At 42.5% G+C, this 20,050-nt stretch overlaps 2 protein-coding genes across 12 annotated transcripts in view; one reads left to right on the top strand and one right to left on the bottom strand.

Moving 5' to 3' along the window:
- Window positions 1-18,177, bottom strand: part of SLC41A2 (solute carrier family 41 member 2) — a 151,882-nt gene extending 133,705 nt beyond the window's left edge. For 3 of the 11 annotated variants that reach the window (XM_055574902.1, XM_055574904.1, XM_055574907.1), the window contains exon 1: window positions 12,625-12,876. The gene's annotated coding sequence lies outside the window, so the exon portion shown is untranslated. Of the gene's footprint in view, window positions 1-12,624; window positions 12,900-12,973; window positions 13,341-17,337; window positions 17,520-17,646 lie in introns of those variants that run through there. The other 8 variants (XM_055574903.1, XM_055574905.1, XM_055574906.1 and 5 more) reach the window with 5 other exon arrangements.
- The window catches only part of NOPCHAP1 (NOP protein chaperone 1), a 256,395-nt gene that overhangs the window by 211,421 nt on the left and 24,924 nt on the right, over window positions 1-20,050 (top strand). The gene's annotated exons all lie outside the window — the stretch shown is intronic.

Raw genomic sequence — 20,050 nt, 5'->3', positions numbered from 1 at the left:
TGAAGAGGGTGTGCAGAAAAGTGAAGCCTCCTACAGTGTTTTGTTGTTGTTGTTTTTTGTGGGAATGTAAATTGGTGCAGTCACTATGGAAAATAATATGGAGGTTCCTTAAAAAGAACTAAAAATAGAGTTACCATACGATCTAGCAGTCTCACTCCTGAGTATAATATCCAGACTATATGAAAATTCTAACTCACCTCAGTGTTCATAGCAGTACTATTTATAATAGCCAAGACATGGAAACAACCTAAATGTTCACTGACAGATTAATGGATATTATTCAATGATGAATGTAATAAAAAGAAAGAAAGAATGCCATTTGCAGCAACACGGATGGACCTAGAGATTATACTGAGTGAAGTAAGTCAGAGAAAAACAAACATATGATATCACTATATGTGAAATCTTAAAAAATAATACAAATGAATCTGTAAACAAAGCAGAAACAGACTCACAATCATAGAAAACAAGCACATGGTTACCAAAGGGGAAGGGAGGGAGGGGAAGTGATAAACTAGAAGTATGAGATTAACAGATACAAACCACTATACATAAAACAGATAAGCCACAAGGACCTACTATTTAGCACAGGAAACTATATTCAATATCTTGTAATAACCTATAATGGAAAATAATTGAGATATATATATACATATAAAAAATTACAAAACATTATTTAAATGTTTTTGTGTTTTTGGTGCCCCTCACTAATGCTCAACCACATGCTTGTGTGTGTGCTTAGTTGCTCAGTCGTGTCCAGCTCTTTGCGACCCCATGTACTGCAGCCCGCCAGGCTCCTCTGTCCGTGGGGATTCTCCAGGCAAGAATACCGGAGTGGGTTGCCATGTCCTTCTCCAGAGGATCTTCCTGACCCAGGAATCAAACCCAGGTCTCCCGCATTACAGGCACATTCTTCACCATCTGAGTCACCAGGGAAGCAAGACTGTCTATTAAGCACTGCCCCCAGAGATTGAGGAAAGAATAGGCTTTTTTCCAAGGAACAATATGAGTTTAAATTCAGATGATAAAATCTATGCATAATCAAAATCTCAGACTTGAATACACAGATTTCAGTCTAACACATTTTGAAAGGGACAATATTAACTGCTTGTTCAAAGTTGTATTATTCACGTGGAATCACTGGCAAATGCTTTATGCCGTGTTTGAAACAGTACAAAGCTTCCTGAGATATTTGGCATGCTTTCATTAGATGAATAAACTGATAACATGATTTGCATTGCATGGTTTTATGAGGAAATTTCAAGTGACTTATTCAGCAAATCTTCACACTTCAATTAAGAGAGATGATTTGCTTGCAAAAAATTAAATGTGAAGAAGTGTCAACACACTAAGGATACTGACAGTGGCTAAGAGGTTGGCCTCCAAAGTCAAACTTTGTTGTTGTTGTTTAGTCAGTAAGTGGTGTCTCTTTTTCAACCCCCTGGACTGCAGCCCACTAGGCTTCTCTGTCCATGGGATTTCCCAGGCAAGAATACTGAAGTGGGTTGCCATTTCTTCCTCCAGGGCATCTTCTCAACCCAGGCTGGCATTGAACCCACGTGTACTGCATTGCAGGAGGATTTTTTACAACTGAGCCACCAGGGAAACCCTGGTTTGGGTTAAATTCTGACTTTCACTAGCTATGGGACTTATGCCTCTATTCCTCAGTTTCTTCAAGGTAAAAATATCTCCTCCACACGTTACTGTGAAGATTAAGTACTTTACTACATGTAATATGCGTAGAACAGTGTATTGAGTCTTCAATAAATACTAGCTAGTTATCATCATCATTACTCATCATTGTTACTCTACACTTTTTATAAAGGACTCATAATCTAACTTTCTACCTCTTTCTCCCCATAATTAGGAATATACCACTTACACATTGTTATATTAAACCCCTGCCTTATAATTTTGAGATCAACTGTTTTGTTTCAACTTTCTCTAAAAAGTCAACTGAAGTTTAATATTTACATTTTGTACACTGTCCTCATCCTACTTTTTATTAAACTGCCAGCATGCTATAAAATATTATATATCTATAATGACTAGTATATATAGAGACCAGATGGTACATATTATAGATACTGAACAACACAGGTCTTCGGGAAACCACAATCTCCTAAAAGAAAAAAAGAAAATGAAACCTGGAATAGGAAGTAGCTCTAATCCTGTTGCTAAATTTAAATATCACATCTAATGTACATTTTTACTTCTAAAAAGATATCTAAGTAACATTTTTATAATTTACAAATAAAACAAACAACCTTAAACCATCACTGTAAGGTTCATTCTAGATTACAGGACTAAGCCTGCTCAACCAGAGCAAGAAATATTCCAAAGAATCCATCATGAGTTTGCCTGGGGTTATTCTGAAACCCACAATTCAGAAATAACAGACAAGAATTTTCCGACTTTTCTTTTTCCAAGAGTACTAGAATGTTACCATAAAAATTCTTTGTTTGTTATGTAAAAGATAGAGGAAAGCGGCACATAAAATGAAGCAAGGAGGCCAGGCTTTGGACTCCAGTTGCTGCTGCTGCTGCTAAGTCTGTTCAGTCGTGTCCGTCTCTGTGTGACCCCATAGACGGAAGCCCGCCAGGCTCCGCCATCCCTGGGATTCTCCAGGCAAGAACGCTGGAGTGGGTTGCCATTTCCTTCTCCAATGCATGAAAGTGAAAAGGGAAAGTGAAGTCGCTCAGTCGTGTCCGACTCTTCGCGACCCCATGGACTGCAGCCTACCAGGCTCCTCCGTTCATGGAATTTTCCAGGCAAGAGTACTGGAGTGGGGTGCCATCGCCTTCTCCATTGGACTCTGGTACTACCTGTTAATTTTGCTTTCTTGATCATAGATATGACAGTCTGCTTAAAATCCCAGGAGAATACACTGGCTAATAATGAAAAAGATTTTTCTCCACTAAATGTTGGCCTTATTACCTTCCTATACTGTTTATTTGTACCTTACCAGGAATATGAATAGCTTATCAAAAAGCCACTCTTGAACTAAAAAAAAACAAACAAACAAAAATACACTTCTTCAAAGAACTAGTCAGGGATTTCCCTGGCAGTTCAGTGGTTAGAACTTCATGCTTTCAGTGCAAGGGGCGCAGGTTCAATCCCTGGTCTGGGACCTAAGATCCTGAAAGACGTATGGCATGGCCAGAAAAAAAAAAAAAAAAAAAAAGAACTAGAGTCTAATCCATACGTCCTACAAAATATTTCAAAACTTAAACCCAAAAGAAAGGAGAACAATCACTCATTCTTTAGAACAGGGGTTCCCAACCTCTGGGATCTAATACCTGATAATCTGAGTGGAGCTGATATAGTAATAATAGAAATAAAGTAAACAATAAATGTAATGCACTTGAATCATCCCAAAACCACCCCCACCCCATCCCCGATCTGTGGAAAAACTGTCTTCCACAAAACCAGTCCCTGGTGCCAAAAAGGCTGGGGACCTTCTGCTAAGACAACAAAACCACTGAAAGCAAAAAGAGACTTCGTTGGTATGTACTTGTGTAATCTTTTCTGAAAACCTAGGAGATAGACATGTTCATACACCACAGCTCAGGAAACTGAGTCTCAGAGAGGTTAAGTAATATGCCCAAGTTATAAAGTAAAATAAAGAGCCTGGAAAATCCCATGGACGGAGGGGCCTGGCGGGCTGCAGTCCATGGGGTCGCGAAGAGTTGGACACGACTGAGCGACTTCACTTTCCCTTTTCACTTTCATGCACTGGAGAAGGAAATGGCAACCCACTCCAGTGTTCTTGCCTGGAGAATCCCAGGGACGGGGGAGCCTGGTGGGCTGCCGTCTATGGGGTCGCACAGAGTCGGACACGACTGAAGCGACTTAGCAGCAGCAGCAGGCTTCCCTGCTGGCTCAGTGCTAAAGACTCTACCTGCCAATGCAGGAGACATGGGTTCAATCCCTGATTCGGGAAGATTCCACATTCTGAGAAGCAATGAAGCCCATGGGCGGCAACTACTGAGCCTGTGCTCTGGAGCCCGCATGACGCAACTACTGAACCCTGCGCACCGAGAGCCTGTGCTCTGCAACAAGGGAGTATCCTCGGCTCTCTGCAACTAGAGAAAGCCTGCGCAGCAATGAAGCCCCAGCATAGCCAAAAATAAACAAATACATAAATATTTTTAAAATAAATAAAGACACAGGACTCAAATTCACAACTTTCGAACCAGCTAACGATAAAGAAGAAATGACAGGCATCGCCCGTACAGCAGTGGGAGTGGTCAGAGATGAGGAATACAGGACCAAGGCCTGCTAGCGCTTCCTCCCAAGTCCACTCATGCCCAGCACTGGATGGATTAACTGGATTCAAGCTCTCTTTGAACACAATTGATGGCTCAGGAATGGAAACAGCTTCTTCCCATGTCTCACTCCCTAATTCACAAGTACATTATCTTGTCTTACTCAATAAACAAGCAGTTACTGAAGACCCAGAAATGTAATCATACCATAAATTGACCATTTTTAAGTGCCACACTCCAGTATTCTTGCCTGGAGAAATCCATGGACAGAGGAACCTGATTAGCTACAGTCCATAGGGTCGCAAAGAGTCAGACACTTAAAAGTGCTATAAAAGATAGTGTAAAAGAGGATATTTATATCTTTAATATCTGCCCCTCAAATGCGCTTGGTTTACAGTAATTGCACTTACTTATATGAAGTTCAGTTGCCTTTTACTAGTCTGTGAACTCTTGATACAAAATTCTGTATATTCCCCACTTGTTGTTTAGTCGCTAAGTCGTGTCTGACTCTTGTGCAACACCATGGACTGTAGCCCGCCAGGCTCTACTATCCATGGGATTTTTCAGGCAAGAATACTGGAGTGGGTGGCCATTTCCTCCTCCAGGGTATCTTTCCCAATCAACCTGTGTTGCCTGCATTGGCAGGCAGATTCTTTACCACTGAGCCACCAGGAAGCCCCATTCAGTATTACGTAGGTGGCGTCCACTAAAAATGTTAAAAGGAGCGAAAGAAACGATTATGAGTTGAACCTTAAATAACAAGTAAGAGTTAGAGAGATGGGAAAAAAGAGGGGAAAGTGCATTCTTACAAGGTGGCTGGTAACCAGGCAGACATCCTGGGGAAATGAACAGGCAGGTCAGAGCAGAAGATCCACATCATCAACAGCAAAAACGGTAAACCGAAGACGTGGAATTCCCTTCCGGGGGGTTAGGATTTCCTTTTCTGAATTAGGCTGATTTGTTTTTAAACATTTATTTTAATGCAGGAGAATTCTGTGTTTAAATTAAACCCGACATGAAACCCCACTATATTGATAGAAAACAGGTACTCTGAAGCCCCACTCAGTCCCCACCTTATCTGACTTGAGAAGATTCCAAAGGACCTCCTTGGACCACAATCTGAAAAACCCTGGGTTAGAAAAATGTCTGGAAGCACAGATGCCAAAGGGCTCAGAGCACTGACCTCTGGGTTGGCCTAGGCTGGGGAACATAGTAAGGAGGGACTTGAAGTAATATTTTCACTTTTTAAATCTTGCATATTTTTATATTATTTGAACTGTTGTTTATATTGAGCACTTTTTACTTTCTAGACTTTAAAAATAAATAAGACACCACTGCTCTAAAAAAAGCATTTTTTAATGGTTCAATTTCTTCAAGTGGATTGCTACATTTTAATGAATCACTTACTTATAATTGCAGGATACTTTTTAAACTAAATTACATCGCAATGAAAATGAACATCTCTGTGCATAAGACTTTCCCATATTTAGAATGATTTGCTTAGGACAAATTTATACAAGTTAATGGTTTCCATCTAAGTTCTGTTAATACATGGCTTAAAATAAGACTCTCTAGAACATAAAAAAATATAAAATTCAATGAGTATTTTTTAAATGCCATTCTACAGTAGCAAAATTTTGATTCCAGCATTCATGATTAAGATACATAAAATCTAATCTATCAAACTAATCAGCAAAGTTTCCACATTTCGAAAAATGTATTAAAGAGAAATCTGAAACAGAACTTGAAAGTGCTCTACCTTTCATGAATTTTTCATAACTTCTCTTGCCACTTATCAAAACCATACACTGAAAGAATCTCTCTTCACAGTTGGGTTTCACAATCTAATCCTGTGAAGTCACAGTACTGTGACAGTATTCTCTGGCAACAAACTAACATCATTACATTCTTATTTGGAAGTTCTATGGGGTATAAGGATGTTCTATTTTTACTTCTAAGATCAAAATCTATTTTGTGTTGCCTCTCCATTAAGCTCCTATGATTGATACATCTTGACCTAATTTACTCTCTTGTTTCCAGCCATCTTTATAAAACTACCTTTTGGTGAGGGCTCAGAGAATGCCTGTCTCTGTTCAAACAAAATATAAAGGGTTGCTAGATTGCCTCTGCCTGTGAAGAATCGGTTAATGCTCTGTACTCCCTGGAAGATGGAACCCCAAAGTCAGAAAGTGTGTGGTTCTTTTTCTTATCTCTATTACTGTTTTAATACAGCATAAGAGTACTTTTTACTAAATAATCTTTTAAATAAGTCAATGGGGTTCCATCACTAAGGTTTCCAACTGGGCAAAAAGAATTTCTAATAACCCCTTTTTCTTTTTTCCAAAAGCAAGGATTGCTAGACGTCAAGGTCATTCATACTAATATGTAAAAGTTCTAAAAGCAAGGATGGCTAGAAAAATCAAGGTCATTTCTACTACTATGTGACAGTTCTAATTTTAAGGGTATTCAGACTCTATCAGCAAAGATATGCTTAGTCCCTGCCGGGCACAGGGCACTATGTTTCTGTGTGAACAAGACAGAAAAAGATCTGCTCTCATGGGCCTCTCTCTCTTGCTGCAAAGGCATGTTTGTAAACCACAAATCTTTATGAAATGAGAAGTTCCAATTTCAAAAACAGAAATATGCTTTAGAAGAAAGAGACTGGAACCAGATTTTGGAATACCTGTCAAGTCCAAGGAAGGTGGCGTTTATGTTTGAATAAAGGAAACCTAGGTATTCATAGGGATCCTTAGAAAATATTAATTTATGCAGGCACTAAAACTTTTGGATGGCTTCTCATTTCCTTTAAGAGAAATCCAAAATCTTTAAAAGAAAATCTTGAAAAGGGTAACTAAATCTTGCGTCATCATCCCCACCTACCCAAGATCTTGGGTTGTGGTCACACTGCACTTGTTTCCTCTGTTGTACGGATTTTCAAACTTTTATACACTGTCGTTTACTAAAGTATCAATATATGACACATTTATTTTTTATTTTATTTCTTTTTAAAAACATGCAGGTCACAACCACTGAACTGATTTTATAATCTCCTGGTCAGTGCTTAGGTACTGCAGTTTGAAAAATAGCACTTTAGCATATACCACACTCTCTCTCGAGCTTCCCAGGTAGCACTAGTGGTAAAGAACACACCTGCCAATGCAGGAAATGCAGGAGACACGGGTTTGATCCCTGGGCCCCGAAGATCCCCTGGACGAGGGCATGGCAACCCACTCCAGTATTCTTGCCTGGAGAATCCCATGGACAGAGTAGTCTGCTGGGGTTTTATAGTCCATGGGGTCTATACATGGGGTCAGACACAACTGAAGCAACTTAGCACACATGCACACTCTCTCTCTCACTTCTAGGCCTTTCCATGCATTCTTTTCTGTCTGTAACATTCTTGGTCATCCTCACTGTTTCCTTTTTTCTGGCTACTTCCTATTCTACTTTGTGACCTGAGCTCATAAACATCACTTCCCTGACCCTCTGGGATTAGTTCTCTGTCTTCTGTGTTCCTAATACTCCATGCTTTCTAATGTTCATTAAGCTTTACTGTAATTGTACATGGCCTGTCTTTCTAAATGGCAACCCACTCCAGTACTCTTGCCTGGAAAATCCCATGGACGGAGAATTCCGGTAGGTTACAGTCCATGGGGTTGCAAAGAGTCGGACAAGACTGAGCAACGTCACTTTCACTTTGTCTTTCTAAGATGTAAATCCCATGAGCATCAGGACCCATTCTTGTTCATTGCCAAATCCTGAGAGCCACACCCAGTGCCTGCTACAGATTAGGCCCTCAATCAATGTTTGAGGAGTAAAACAAGTGAGGAAATGGACTTGAATAATCTATATGTTAATATTTAACCACATGATGAAATGAGCACCCACTTAAAAACTGTTAAAAGGTTTAGCTAGTTCCAAGGAAAATATATGCTCAGTTCCAACTGTATAAATGGTGATTAGGCTCCTAAGCTAGCCTGCAAAATACTATTACCCCCACACACACTTAACTGATGAGAGGACAGCTGCTTATTTCCCTCTCTGCCAGGACAACAGAACTTTCACTCCTCTAAGTAGGAGAAAACAGGATTAAAGGGGCACTTTGCTTTCTCCCTATTTTATCAGTTAGTTCCTTCTAGAGCAAAGTGGACTTCCCTGGTGGCTCAAACGGTAAAGAGTACGCCTACAATGCAGTAGACCCAGGTTCAATCCCTGGGTCAAGAAGATCCTCCAGAGAAGGAAATGGCAACCCACTCCAGTACTCTTGCCTGGAAAATCCCATGGACAGAGGAGCGTGGTAGGCTACAGTCCATGGGGTCTCAAAGAGTCAGACATGACTGAGAACTTCACTTCACTCCTTAGAGCAAAGTGACTTAGCTAATGGCTGAGATGAGATTAGACAGCTAGTGGGAAGCTGCAGTATAGCACATGGAGCTCAGTTCTGTGATAACCTAGAGGGTTGGGATGGGGATGGGGGAGGAAGATTCAAGAGGGAGGTGATATATGTATTCGTATAGCTGATTCACTTTGTTGTACGGCAGAAACTAATACATCATTGTAAAGCAATTATACTCCAATAAAAAAATAATACATGAGAAATAAAAGAATAAAGGTCAATATTCCAGATAGGCCCCACCCCTGAGCTCTCACTGGTTCTTGAATCTATCTGTCTTCAAGAAGAGAAAGTTTTCCTTTACCTTCCAAATCCTATGAGGAAATGTTTCTGAGACAGGGCTTTCTGTACCTGCAGGAGAGACCTGCAGTTTTTTAGGTGTTAGACAATCATCCGGGCAGATAAAGCAAGAAGGAACACAGTAAATATGAGTCTAAGCTAAACTCTCCAAACCAGCTTTACCAGAAATGAAAATTGAACTGTATTTTTATAGTACTATAATTCTCACCTGGCTTCATGAATCTGACCTCAATCTGCAAAGTCGGGAGACAGAAGAGATGTAATCAGGAATAGTAACTACAGTCATCCCAGTCTGATTCCTGGGTCCCAGGAGAACAGCAACATACAGGAGCAGGGTGGGACAAAAGGGAAGGGAATGGCATGAAAGCTAAGGTTTCTTCCTTCCACTTCTCCTTTCGAATTTTTCTTGGGCAAAAATGACTAAACAAGTTGAATCTATCTTTGTATACTACAACCTTCCCTTCCAAATTTTCATTCTTGCTTCTCTTTTCTCATCTTCCAAATCCCCTTATGCTGCCCGAAGATCTTCATTTTCAACACCCACACTTCTAGAAACAAGCAAATTTTTCTCAAACCTCCAAAATGTTCCTTGAGCCCATACCACTAACCTCTCCCCTCCCTCTTCACACCAGAACTCCCACTTTCTCAGTGCAGCTGATCAGCAGGAAGGCAATCTGACTAAATCCATTCACATTAAGATAAAAGAACTGACAGTCCTAGCTTTTAAACCCTCCTAGAAATACATCTGGGCTTCCCCTGGGGGCTTAGCAGTAAAGAATCTGCCTCCAATGAAGGCTCAATCCCTGGGTCAGGAAGATTTCCTGGAGAAGGGAAGGGCAACCCACTCTAGTATTCTTGCCTGGGAAATCCCATGGACACAGGAGCCTGGCAGGCTACAGTCCATGGTGTCACAAGAGTCGAACATGAAGTACTGACTAAACCACCACCACCACAGATACATATATGTTTTATTTTATACACACATACATTTTTAAGCTATAGACATCTAACCACAGTAATTTCAGAGAAAAGATGAGGGGTGTCTAAATTTGCCCTAAAGGAGTCAGGTCTGCTCTGACCAGCTTTCCCAAAGATCATGTCCCCAAAGCTGTTCCCACATTTTCCCCAACTTTCAGTCCTTGCTGCTGCTGCTGCTAAGTCACTTCAGTCGCGTCCGACTCTGTGTGACCCCACAGACAGCAGCCCACCAGGCTCCCCCGTCCCTGGGATTCTCCAGGCAAGAACACTGGAGTGGGTTGCCATTTCCTTCTTTACTTCAGTCCTTAAGAGACACTAAAAACCCAAGAGGACAGAGAAAGCCAACTTGAGAAAGCATCTATAGCTACAGGATTCTTATTCATTGATTGGGCAAGTCAATGACAATCAACATTAGATTGGATAGGTTATACTTTAAGTATATTTGATAATCATTCCGTTAGGTAAAACAAAAACATTCACTCAGGTTATATATTGCAATTATTGCCTCATTCTACTAATGAGGTCAACGAGGCATAACGGGGTTAAATAACATTCCCATTGTTTAAAGTTCAGTAGTTGAAGAACAGGATGGATAGCTCTTCAAGCACTTCGAATAGGTTGTTTATACATTAATTCCACTTGAAAATCTTTAATTTTATTTTCCATAACGTTTCTGAAATTTGATAGTATACTTTAGAACAGTCATATTAGAGTAAAAGGAAAATGACTTGAATTCCTGGGAGGCAAAATCATGTCTTTTTCAGGGGTTTTTGTAAGAAAGACCTAAGCCTGAAATTAAACTTGTGTGCACTCAGAAAAAAAAAAAAAAAACACAAAAATAGGCAAAGTAGCGTTCATTCAGCTCTAAGTAGTTCTTAACTTCAGCGCCATGAAAAACACTTATTTGCCACCCAAATAAGAATAGAGCTATAATAAAGATTACACAAACTGAGGAGGATAATAAGATCTTTCACTTTGCCTGAGAGATATGTGAAATTTTAATTGAGGAATTAGTGTTTGCTGTTTTTTATTAGTTTGCTTAGCTAGCCACCAAAATAAATTACTTGAAATTAAAGTGATTAACAGGAACTTTTCAAACCGAGCATAGAATGTATGAAAATGCTAACTGGGTGTGGTCTCCCTTGCCTTTGGTCATGAACACACTTTTTGTGACTTTTCTCAAAATTCCAGAAAAGGTAAAAGGTCAGTAAGATTCCCAAGAAATGACAGGTTATTCAGAAAGACTGAAACAGCATTTATTTACCTCCCCCAAGTACGAGCATTATGTTGCTTGGTATGGAGTTGTTTGGTTTTTCAGGCAGTGCTAGCCCCCCAAACCTAGAATTTTTAACACATAATTCAACAATAAAAAGACAAATAACCCAATTAAGATATGGGCAAAAGATATGAACAGACATTTCTCCAAAGCATATATGTAAGTGGCCAATAAGCAAATGAAAAGACACACGACATATTTAGCCATAAAAAACGCAAATTAACACTACTTTATTCCCACTAGAATGTCTATAATAAAAACTAGTAAATAGTCAATAACAAGTGGTGAGAACGTGGAGGAATTGGAACCCTCATACACCGTTTGATGAGAAAGTAAAACGGTGCAGCTACTCTGGAAAAGTTTGACAGTTTCTTAAAAGTTAAATATATAGACCCAAAACAATGGAAGTCATATGTCCACCTAAAAACTTGTACACAAATGTTCACAGCAGCATTATTTACAATGACCAAAAACTAGAAACATCCTTAATGGCCATTAACTGAAAACCAGTAAACTGTGATAATGTGGTACACTCATCCAACGGACTATTATCCAGCCATAAACAAGAGTTAAGCACCGATGAATTCCACACGTGGATAAACCTTGAAAACATTATGCTATGTGAAGGAAGCCAGACACTAAAAGCCACATAAAGTACGATTCCATTTATATGAAATTTCCACAACAGTCAAATCCTTAGAGACAGAAAGATTAGTGGTTGCCAGGGAGTGGGATAAGAGGGAATGAGGAGTGACTGATAATGGTACAGGGTTTCATTCTGGGGTGATGAAAATATTCTGTACAGTGGTGATAGTTGCAAAACTTGGTGAAAATACTCAAGACCGTGCTTGAAAAGGATGGATTTTATAGTGTGTGAAGTATATCTCAATTTTCTTAAAAAAAAAATTGTTCATTTACGGAAAGAAATTACATACACATGTAAAGTACCTACAAGTGTATTACATACATATACGTAATCTCTAAAAATCAACGTTTGGCTTTTTTTTAATTGAGCTATATTTCACATATATAAAGAGAGAAATGAAAGAACACGGTGACACGGAGCAACTGTGAGCCCTGAAGCCGTGGATCTGGGGTGTGCCCCAGTCCGCCTCGCAGCGTCCCCATCCTGCTCGCCTTCACCCATCACTCAGCCCCCACCCGCCGTCTGGTCCAGTGTCAGGGCCGGGGACTACCCACCGCGGCTGCCCGGCTCCGCGGCGGGCGCCCAGGGCCGGCCAGCCCTCCCGCCCAAGGTGGGGCAGCCGCGGCGGGCCGGGCTCGGGCGCTGCCTGCGGGCCCGGAGGGGATACGGAGCTTCGGGCCGGCCCCGCCGCTCCCCCTGCCCGGCCTCCCCACGTCCTGGCCGCGAGTCTCAAGCCCGTCGCCGCCGCACCTCCCTCCAGTACCTGGGATGCGCCCGAACCCGGCGCCGCGGCCAAAGCCGAGACTTTCCCTCCATATCACCTGCCCGGGAGCGCGGTGCAAGGAGAGGGACCTCGCCTCCTCAGACGCGACCAAGGAACCGGCACCAGGGCACGGAAGGGGAATTCACCTAGTCCCCCGGGCGGCGGCTGAGGCAGCTGCCCAGCGCCCGCAGCTCCTTCCTCTCGCGCGCCTCCTCCCGCCGTCCCGGCCCGGAGCTGACAGCCCCGGAGCCGGCGCCCGCGGCCCGCTGGCTCCCGGCCGCCCACCCCGCCCCCGCGCGGCCGCCCCGCGCACGCGCAGCGGCGCCTGAGCCCGAGGGGAAGCGAGAACCTGGTGATGTGGCCGCGGGGGTGGCGACCTGCAGCGCCAGCGCCACCCAGTCCTAGACCCTTGGCTGCACCCTGACCGACGCGCTCCGGGAACCCGATCGAGCAGAGCAAAAGGGTAATCTTCATGGGAGCCTACTCAGCAGAGAAGGGCTGTGGCCTTCCTTGTTCGCCAGCCCACTCCATCCCCGTAGCCCTACTGCTCCCACCGCCCCACATCCACATCTCTGGCTGCTCCTTGGTCCTAACGCTCAAATTTATGACTCATGACTTCTATTCTCAAGCCGGGAGCCTCCTGGTTGGCTGGCTTCGTGTTTTCTTCTCTCGCGGAGACTGGGATTTAAACTGCGCAGAATGGTCCAAGTTTGATCCTAGGCAGGAAAGAAGGGGATTGACCCCCAAATGGGATAAGATTAGGGCAGGTCCCAGCAGTGGGAGAGTGGTGTTCAAAGCAAAGTGCATGGACCCAGTGGAGGTGGCTGGAATGCCAGACTTTTCAAATTTGCTCATGCTTGTTTTTAAATCTATGTAAAAAAGTAAGCTAGAGTTTGCAACGTAAAGCCAAGAATTCCTTTACATTATTTAACAACTATCATTCGAGCATCTTTTGCAGGTAATGGGTGAAGCCCTGGAGGTATTCCAGTGACCAGAACAAAGGTTTCTGTCCTCAGGCTCTGCTAAGAGAGAGACTGCCCTTTTAAAAATTACCCAGCACATGACACTTTATCAAGTCAAAGCTTCCACCGAATCTTAAGTCACTCCAATGATTTGGTAGCAGATTTTCAGGTGCTAAGAGAGATCAGAGAGTATATTTATCCACTTTTTTTTTTCTTGAGGCGTGCTCCTTTTTTTTTTTTTTTTTTAGTTGCAGCATGCAAATTCTTAGTTGCAGCATGTAGGATCTAGTTTACGGACCACGGATGAAACCTGGCCTCCTGCATTGGGAGTGTGGAATCTTAGCCACCGGACCACCAGGGAAGTCTCTGCCATCAGAGTTTTGACCTTCACCTTCAGGATGAAGGGTGCTTCTGTATCAGTTTTGGTCATCTGAGGTAATGCTTTTTATAATGGCCCATGCAAGTTTAAGGACAGGGAAGCCTGGGGTGCTGCAGTCCATGGGGTCGCAAAGAGTCGGATACACTGAGTGACTGAACTGAACTGAACAAGCAAGTGTTCTTCACCCCTAAACATTGGTTAGGAATGAAAGTATAATTGCAAGGAAGTGGAAAAACAGTGTTTCCACTACATTTTCAAATGGTTTTTGTTCTCAAGGTTTTGAATTGCATATCACCCCGAGGTAATTAACTGCTCTTGAAAGCTTTTGTCACTGTTGTTGTTGAAAGCTTGCTAGAAGTAAAAGTTCCAAAAAGATACATACCTCCTCTGGGTCCTGTAATCTCAAGATTTCTGTACAAACCATACATAGGATACACCACCCTCTGCCGGTTTAGAAAATCCTACCAACGTTTTTTTCCTGAGAGCTAATGGTTTCCATTGCCCTGAATTTCACTAGTCAGCATGTAGCAACTTTCTCCTCATGCAATGCCTCTCATTCTATATGCCACAACATGGAGTGTATGTGTGTGTGTGTATGTATATATATATATATATATACATATATATATATTTAGTTATTTTAAGCTTCAAATTGGAACCCAAATTTAAATCTCAACCCTGAAAATAGCTCAAGGTGGAAGCTGGTGAAGGGATACCCCCTTCTGAAAAGTTAGTTCCCAATGTGTGCAGGCAACAGCATCATATTACGACTTCATCTTCTACCTGACAGCTGGCAACTCTAAATATGAAGCAAGTGACTTAGAATTGAGGATATGTAGTAATCACGGTTGTGATGATTGCTAGAGAGACGCCTGGGAGTTATGAAAGTGTGTAACAAAGAGACCTGTCTGTTCTAGAAGCTAAGAAAGAGCCCTTTGAAGAAGTGACATTTAATCTGAGCCTTGAAGAATAAGGAGTAGGAGGCCTGGCAACAAAGGGAAGGGGATGGGGTGGGGAGTGGAGATTGGAAACTGCAGGTTTGAAGGCCCTTTGGTAGGAAGGGGTTCCACCTGTGGAGGCCTTGAGAAGGGACCACTGTGGCTGGAGTGAGATGGCTAATACTGCAGGAGAGGACAGCAGGAGCCTTGAGTGCCACGACGAAGACTTTATTCCGAAAGACAAACGGAAGCCACTGAAGAGCTGGAAAAGGTCCATTTGGACGTGATCAAATTTGTATTTATGGAAGACATTTCTGGCTGCAGCGGGGAGCACGAATAAGAAAGGAGCCACGGAGGAGGTGTGAAGACCAGGTTGTGGGCAATGGGAACTAGGAGGCAGTGAATCAAACAAATAAGTGAGGGTTAGAACTGCAAAGGCTTGATTTTTGACTGTGTGTGAAAGGTGAAGGCGAGAAAAGGATCCAAAAATCACTCCCCATTTTCTGGCTTGAGCTTATCCTTTTCCCGGAGAGGGGCAACCTGAAGTCTGAAGGAGATTATTTTGAGTTGCTTTGGCTATGATGGGTTTGCTGACTCTATGAGATATCCAAGTGAAGATGCTAAGAATATATTTGGAGAATAAATCTGGAACTCAGAGATCTGGACTGGAGATAAACTCAAAGCTAAACTTTAAGATAACATGAAATATAAATACAATAATTTGAAATGCTTTCTTGATGAAAAATAAACAATTTGTATATAAAAAAAAGATAACATGAAATATGATTTGTTTGTAAGAATTTAACCTCTAAACTGTAGAGAAAATGAGAGAAGCAAACGGAACCTAAATTGATTGTGAGACACTTCACAGAGGTTATTTTAATCCCCACCCCCTATGAAGGATTATAGTTATAATCCCGTTTTTCATATGAGGAAACTAAGGGTTAAATCCTCACTCAAAATTACTTAAAATCCCAATTAAATAAGAATATCTGCGGGTAGCTTTGATGATCACTGAGGTTCAAGAACTACCCTGTGGACTGTTTGAAAGTGGTCCTGCAGGGACTTCCTTGGTGGTCTAGAGCCTAAGTCTCTGCATCCCCAGTGAGGGAGCCTAGGTTTCAATCTCTGATCAGGGAACTTGATCCCACCTTGCTCAACTAAGAGGTCCCGCATGCTGCAACTAAGACCTGGAAAGGCTGAATAAATAAATATTTTTTTAAAGTGGTCCTGCAAACCATATAAAATACTCATAAAGAAAAAGGATTAGAGAAAACCATGACTCAGAAGACAAGCAGCCCAGGCAGTACATGTTTCGAGGCATATGTTCCACTTTCTTCATCCCCATCCCGTTATCAACACCCTTCTTGGGAATTTCTAGAACATTCACTTGTTCATTCAGCAAGTATTTATAGTGGACCTAGTAGTGTTAGTCGCTCAGTTGTGTCCGACTCTGTGCGACCCCATGGGCTGTAGCCTGCCAGGTTCCTCTGTCCATGGGATTCTCCCAGCAAGAATAGTGGAGTGGGCTGCCATTTCCTTCTCCAGGGATATTTACACTATCATGTGTAAAATGGATAACTAGTGGGAACCTGCTGTATAGCACAGGGAACTCAGCTCAGTGCTCTTTGGTGACCTAAAGGAGTGGGAAGTGGGTACGGAGTGGGAGGAAGGTCCAAAAGGGAAGGCATATTTGTATATATAGTTGATTAACTTTGTTGTACGGCAGAAACTAACACATCATTATAAAGCAACTATATCCCCAATTTAAAAAAAATGTTTTAATCTGTTCAGTTTAGTGGCTCAGTCATGTCCGACTCTTTGTGATCCTATGGACTCTAGCATACCAGGCTTCCCTGTCTACCACCAACTCCTGGAACTAAAGTTTTAATTAAAAAAAAAAAAAAGAGCCATGTCCTGTGTGACTGGAGTGACCTGATCAAGGGGACAGTGGTCACAGATGTGGTCAGGACAGTGGGTAGAGGCAGGTCACAGGATCATAGGTCACAGTAAAGTCTTTGGCTTTCACTCTGGGTGACACAGGAGCCACCAAATGTATCTGAGCAGAGAAATGGTTTAGGGAACAATGGTGTCACCATGGAGAACTGAGTGAGGGGAGGGAGGGCAAAAGCAGGAAGACCAGCAAGGAGGCTTTCACAATAACCCAGGTAAGAATGCTGGGGGGACAGGCCAGGGTGGTTGCAGAGAAAGTGGTGAGAAGGGCCTGGACTCTGAATATGTCTGACAGTGGAGCTGAGAGATAGGATTTGCTAATAGATTAAATGAGGAATATTCTAGAAAAGGGGGCTTCCCAGTGGCACTAGTGGTAAAGAACTCTCCTGCCAATGCAGGAGACATGAGAGACGTGGGTTTGATCCCTGGGTTGGGAGGATCCCCTAGAGAAGGGCATGTCAACCCACTCTAGTATTCTTACCTGGAGAATCCCCATGGAGAGAGGAGCCTGGCGGGTCCATGGTGTTGCAAAGAGTCGGGACACAACTGAAGCGACTTAGCATGCACGCATGCAGGAGAAAAAGAGAAGTGTTCAGGAGGCCTCCAACGCTTTGGTGTCAATTGATGGAAGAATGGAACTGCCATTTGCTGAAAGGGGAAAGACTGCAAGAAGAAATTCAGGAGACTGGTGTGAGGTCACCTGGTGAGGGCTCACGGTTCTAAATGCCCATCTAGGTGAACTCATCCAGTCTTCATGACAACTCTGTACAGTAAATACTATTGTTATTACCATTCTGTGGATGAGGAACTGAGCCCTGACTGTGCCTCAGATGCCACAGCTGTAAAATGCAGAGACGACTCCTGAGTTTACCACTGAACTGTCTGTAAGGGAAGACAGACCACTCAGTAGACAACTACAGCAATATCTGGAGCTGTGGGAGAGGGAGTCTGAGGGGCTGCAGTTGTACAGAGCAAGAGCATCTCCCAAAGTTTCCAGGGAGGGAAGACAAGCAGAAGTCAGAGAAGCCTTACAAGAAGTGATGGTGGGCTGAAGGGTAAAGGATCAGTGGCTAAACTAAAAGGCATTTTAAGAGGTAAGACAGGATAGGAAGGAGAGAGTCTTTCAGGTAGAGGGAACTACTTGTGCAAAAAGGAGGGGGGATGGGGATTTTAAGGTACTAAAGAATTTCAGAGTGGTGCTTCTGCCTCTTTTAGAGCAACTTGTTGATTGATCCCTATAGAGAATTTTCCTCCACCAAGTCACGTTAATGGTTCAAGTGTTCCCTTTCCTGCTGTCTTAGACTGTATCGCTGAGAAAGCAGAGGTCAGCTGTCTTTGATCACTTATCAGGGCCCTGCTGTTCCTCAACTGTGCTCACCGGTTCCTGCCTCCCAGCTTCAGGGCTTGCTGTTCTCATTAACTAGGACACTCCATTCTCCCATAAGCCTTCCCAGGTCTGTACCCACCAGGTGAACCCAGAGTCTTCCCTCTTGGTTTCCATGACAGCCAGTGAAGGGCATGATCATAGCACTTAAAAATACCACGTTGTAATGTGTAATTATCTGTCCATCTTTCCTTTTTTCATTTTTTGAATCACCCACAGGTGCTTGTTTTAATTACAGACCTCCTGAATCCAAACTTTCCCGGAGAAAGGCCTTGGAATCTTTTTACTAGCACCTAGGTGATTTTTTAAAAACTTTTTTGACTGCACCTCACAGCATGTGGGATCTTAATCCTCCAACCAGGGATCGAACCAGTGCCTCCTGCACTGGAAGGCAGAGTTTTAGCCACAAGACTACCAGGGAAGTCCCCTATCTGTCCATCTTTCTACTAGGCTGGCAGCAGGGCCTTGTATCTCAGATTAGCACACCATTTTTAGCCTTAAACAGATACTCAATAATTTTTACCCTGAAATGAATGCATAAATACATTTTAATTGAACTTCCTTTGCATTTAGTGATGCTGCTACTGGCATTTTGATTTTCTGTTCTAGTTCCACTCCCAGCAGAATTATTAATAGATTTTAAAATGTAATTACGTGTGGCATTGTTCTTGCTCCTTGAGCCTGACATTTTGGATGTTGTTGGGAGACAGGCTTTCTCTAACACTGGGATGCTGGTGGCTATTTTTCCAGCCTTTTCCAGCTTCTAGAGGTGGACCACATTCCTTGGCTTGTGGCCCCCCTTCTCTGTCTTCAAAGACAGCAGTGTACACAGCATCTCTGACCCTCTCATCATCACAACTCTGATTCTTTTTTTCTGTCTCCCTCTTCCACTTTTAAAGGCCCTTGTGAATACATTGGGCCTACCCAGACAATCCAGAATAATCTCTCTATTTTAAAGTTAGTTGATTAGCAACCTTAATTCCCTTTTACCATGTAATGTATGATGAATAAATATATTGAGAATAATGAAAGTCAGACTTCCAGTGGCACTCTGCTAAACTGGTTCTCTATGGGAGGAGGGGGGAAGGGTAATAAGAAAATTTGTTTTGCAGCATTTGCCAATCGCAATGGTATAAATGGTCCCATGACTGATTTTCAGGCAACAATCAGCTCAAAAAATTACAAATAGCTAGTAATCAGCTTTCGTGAGCTGGTTCATACTGGTGCCAGCACACTGTGGCAAGCTTCTCATTCTTGAAGTTTTTAAATATAGATAAATATAGAAATAAATATAGATATATTGTGGATAAGGATATGTATGTGTGTGTTTCCTTGCCCTCTACAATGGAAAAGCCTAAGAGCTAGGGCACATCAGTAGCAATTAGCATGTGTGTTCGTGCTCACTCACTCAGTCGTATCCAACTCTTTGTGACCCCATTGACTGTAGATTGCCAGGCTCCTCTGTCCATGGGATTTTTCAGGCAGGAATACTGGAGTGGGTTACCATTTCCTCCTCCAGGGGATCTTCCCAATCCAGGGATTGAACCCACGTCTGCTGCATTAGCAGGCAAAGTCTTTACCAAGGAGCCACAATTAGCACACCTAGCTAACAATACATTCAGATCTTACTTTCCAAATACCACTCTCACCATTAAAAGGAACCTTGGAGAAAAGGTTAATTCCAGGGCTGGGGACAGGACAGTACAAAATGAGCCTGCAACAACTTGTATCAGAAATTAATGAAGTGTGCAAAAAAAGATGAGGATACATGAAAAGGAGAGATTTGCAAATAGAAAGAGCTCCCTCTGGG

This window comes from Bubalus kerabau, chromosome 1 (genome assembly GCF_029407905.1).
Source record: "Bubalus kerabau isolate K-KA32 ecotype Philippines breed swamp buffalo chromosome 1, PCC_UOA_SB_1v2, whole genome shotgun sequence".
Classification (NCBI taxonomy): Eukaryota; Metazoa; Chordata; class Mammalia; order Artiodactyla; family Bovidae; genus Bubalus; species Bubalus kerabau.
This window is presented reverse-complemented; position numbering and strand designations above follow the sequence as displayed.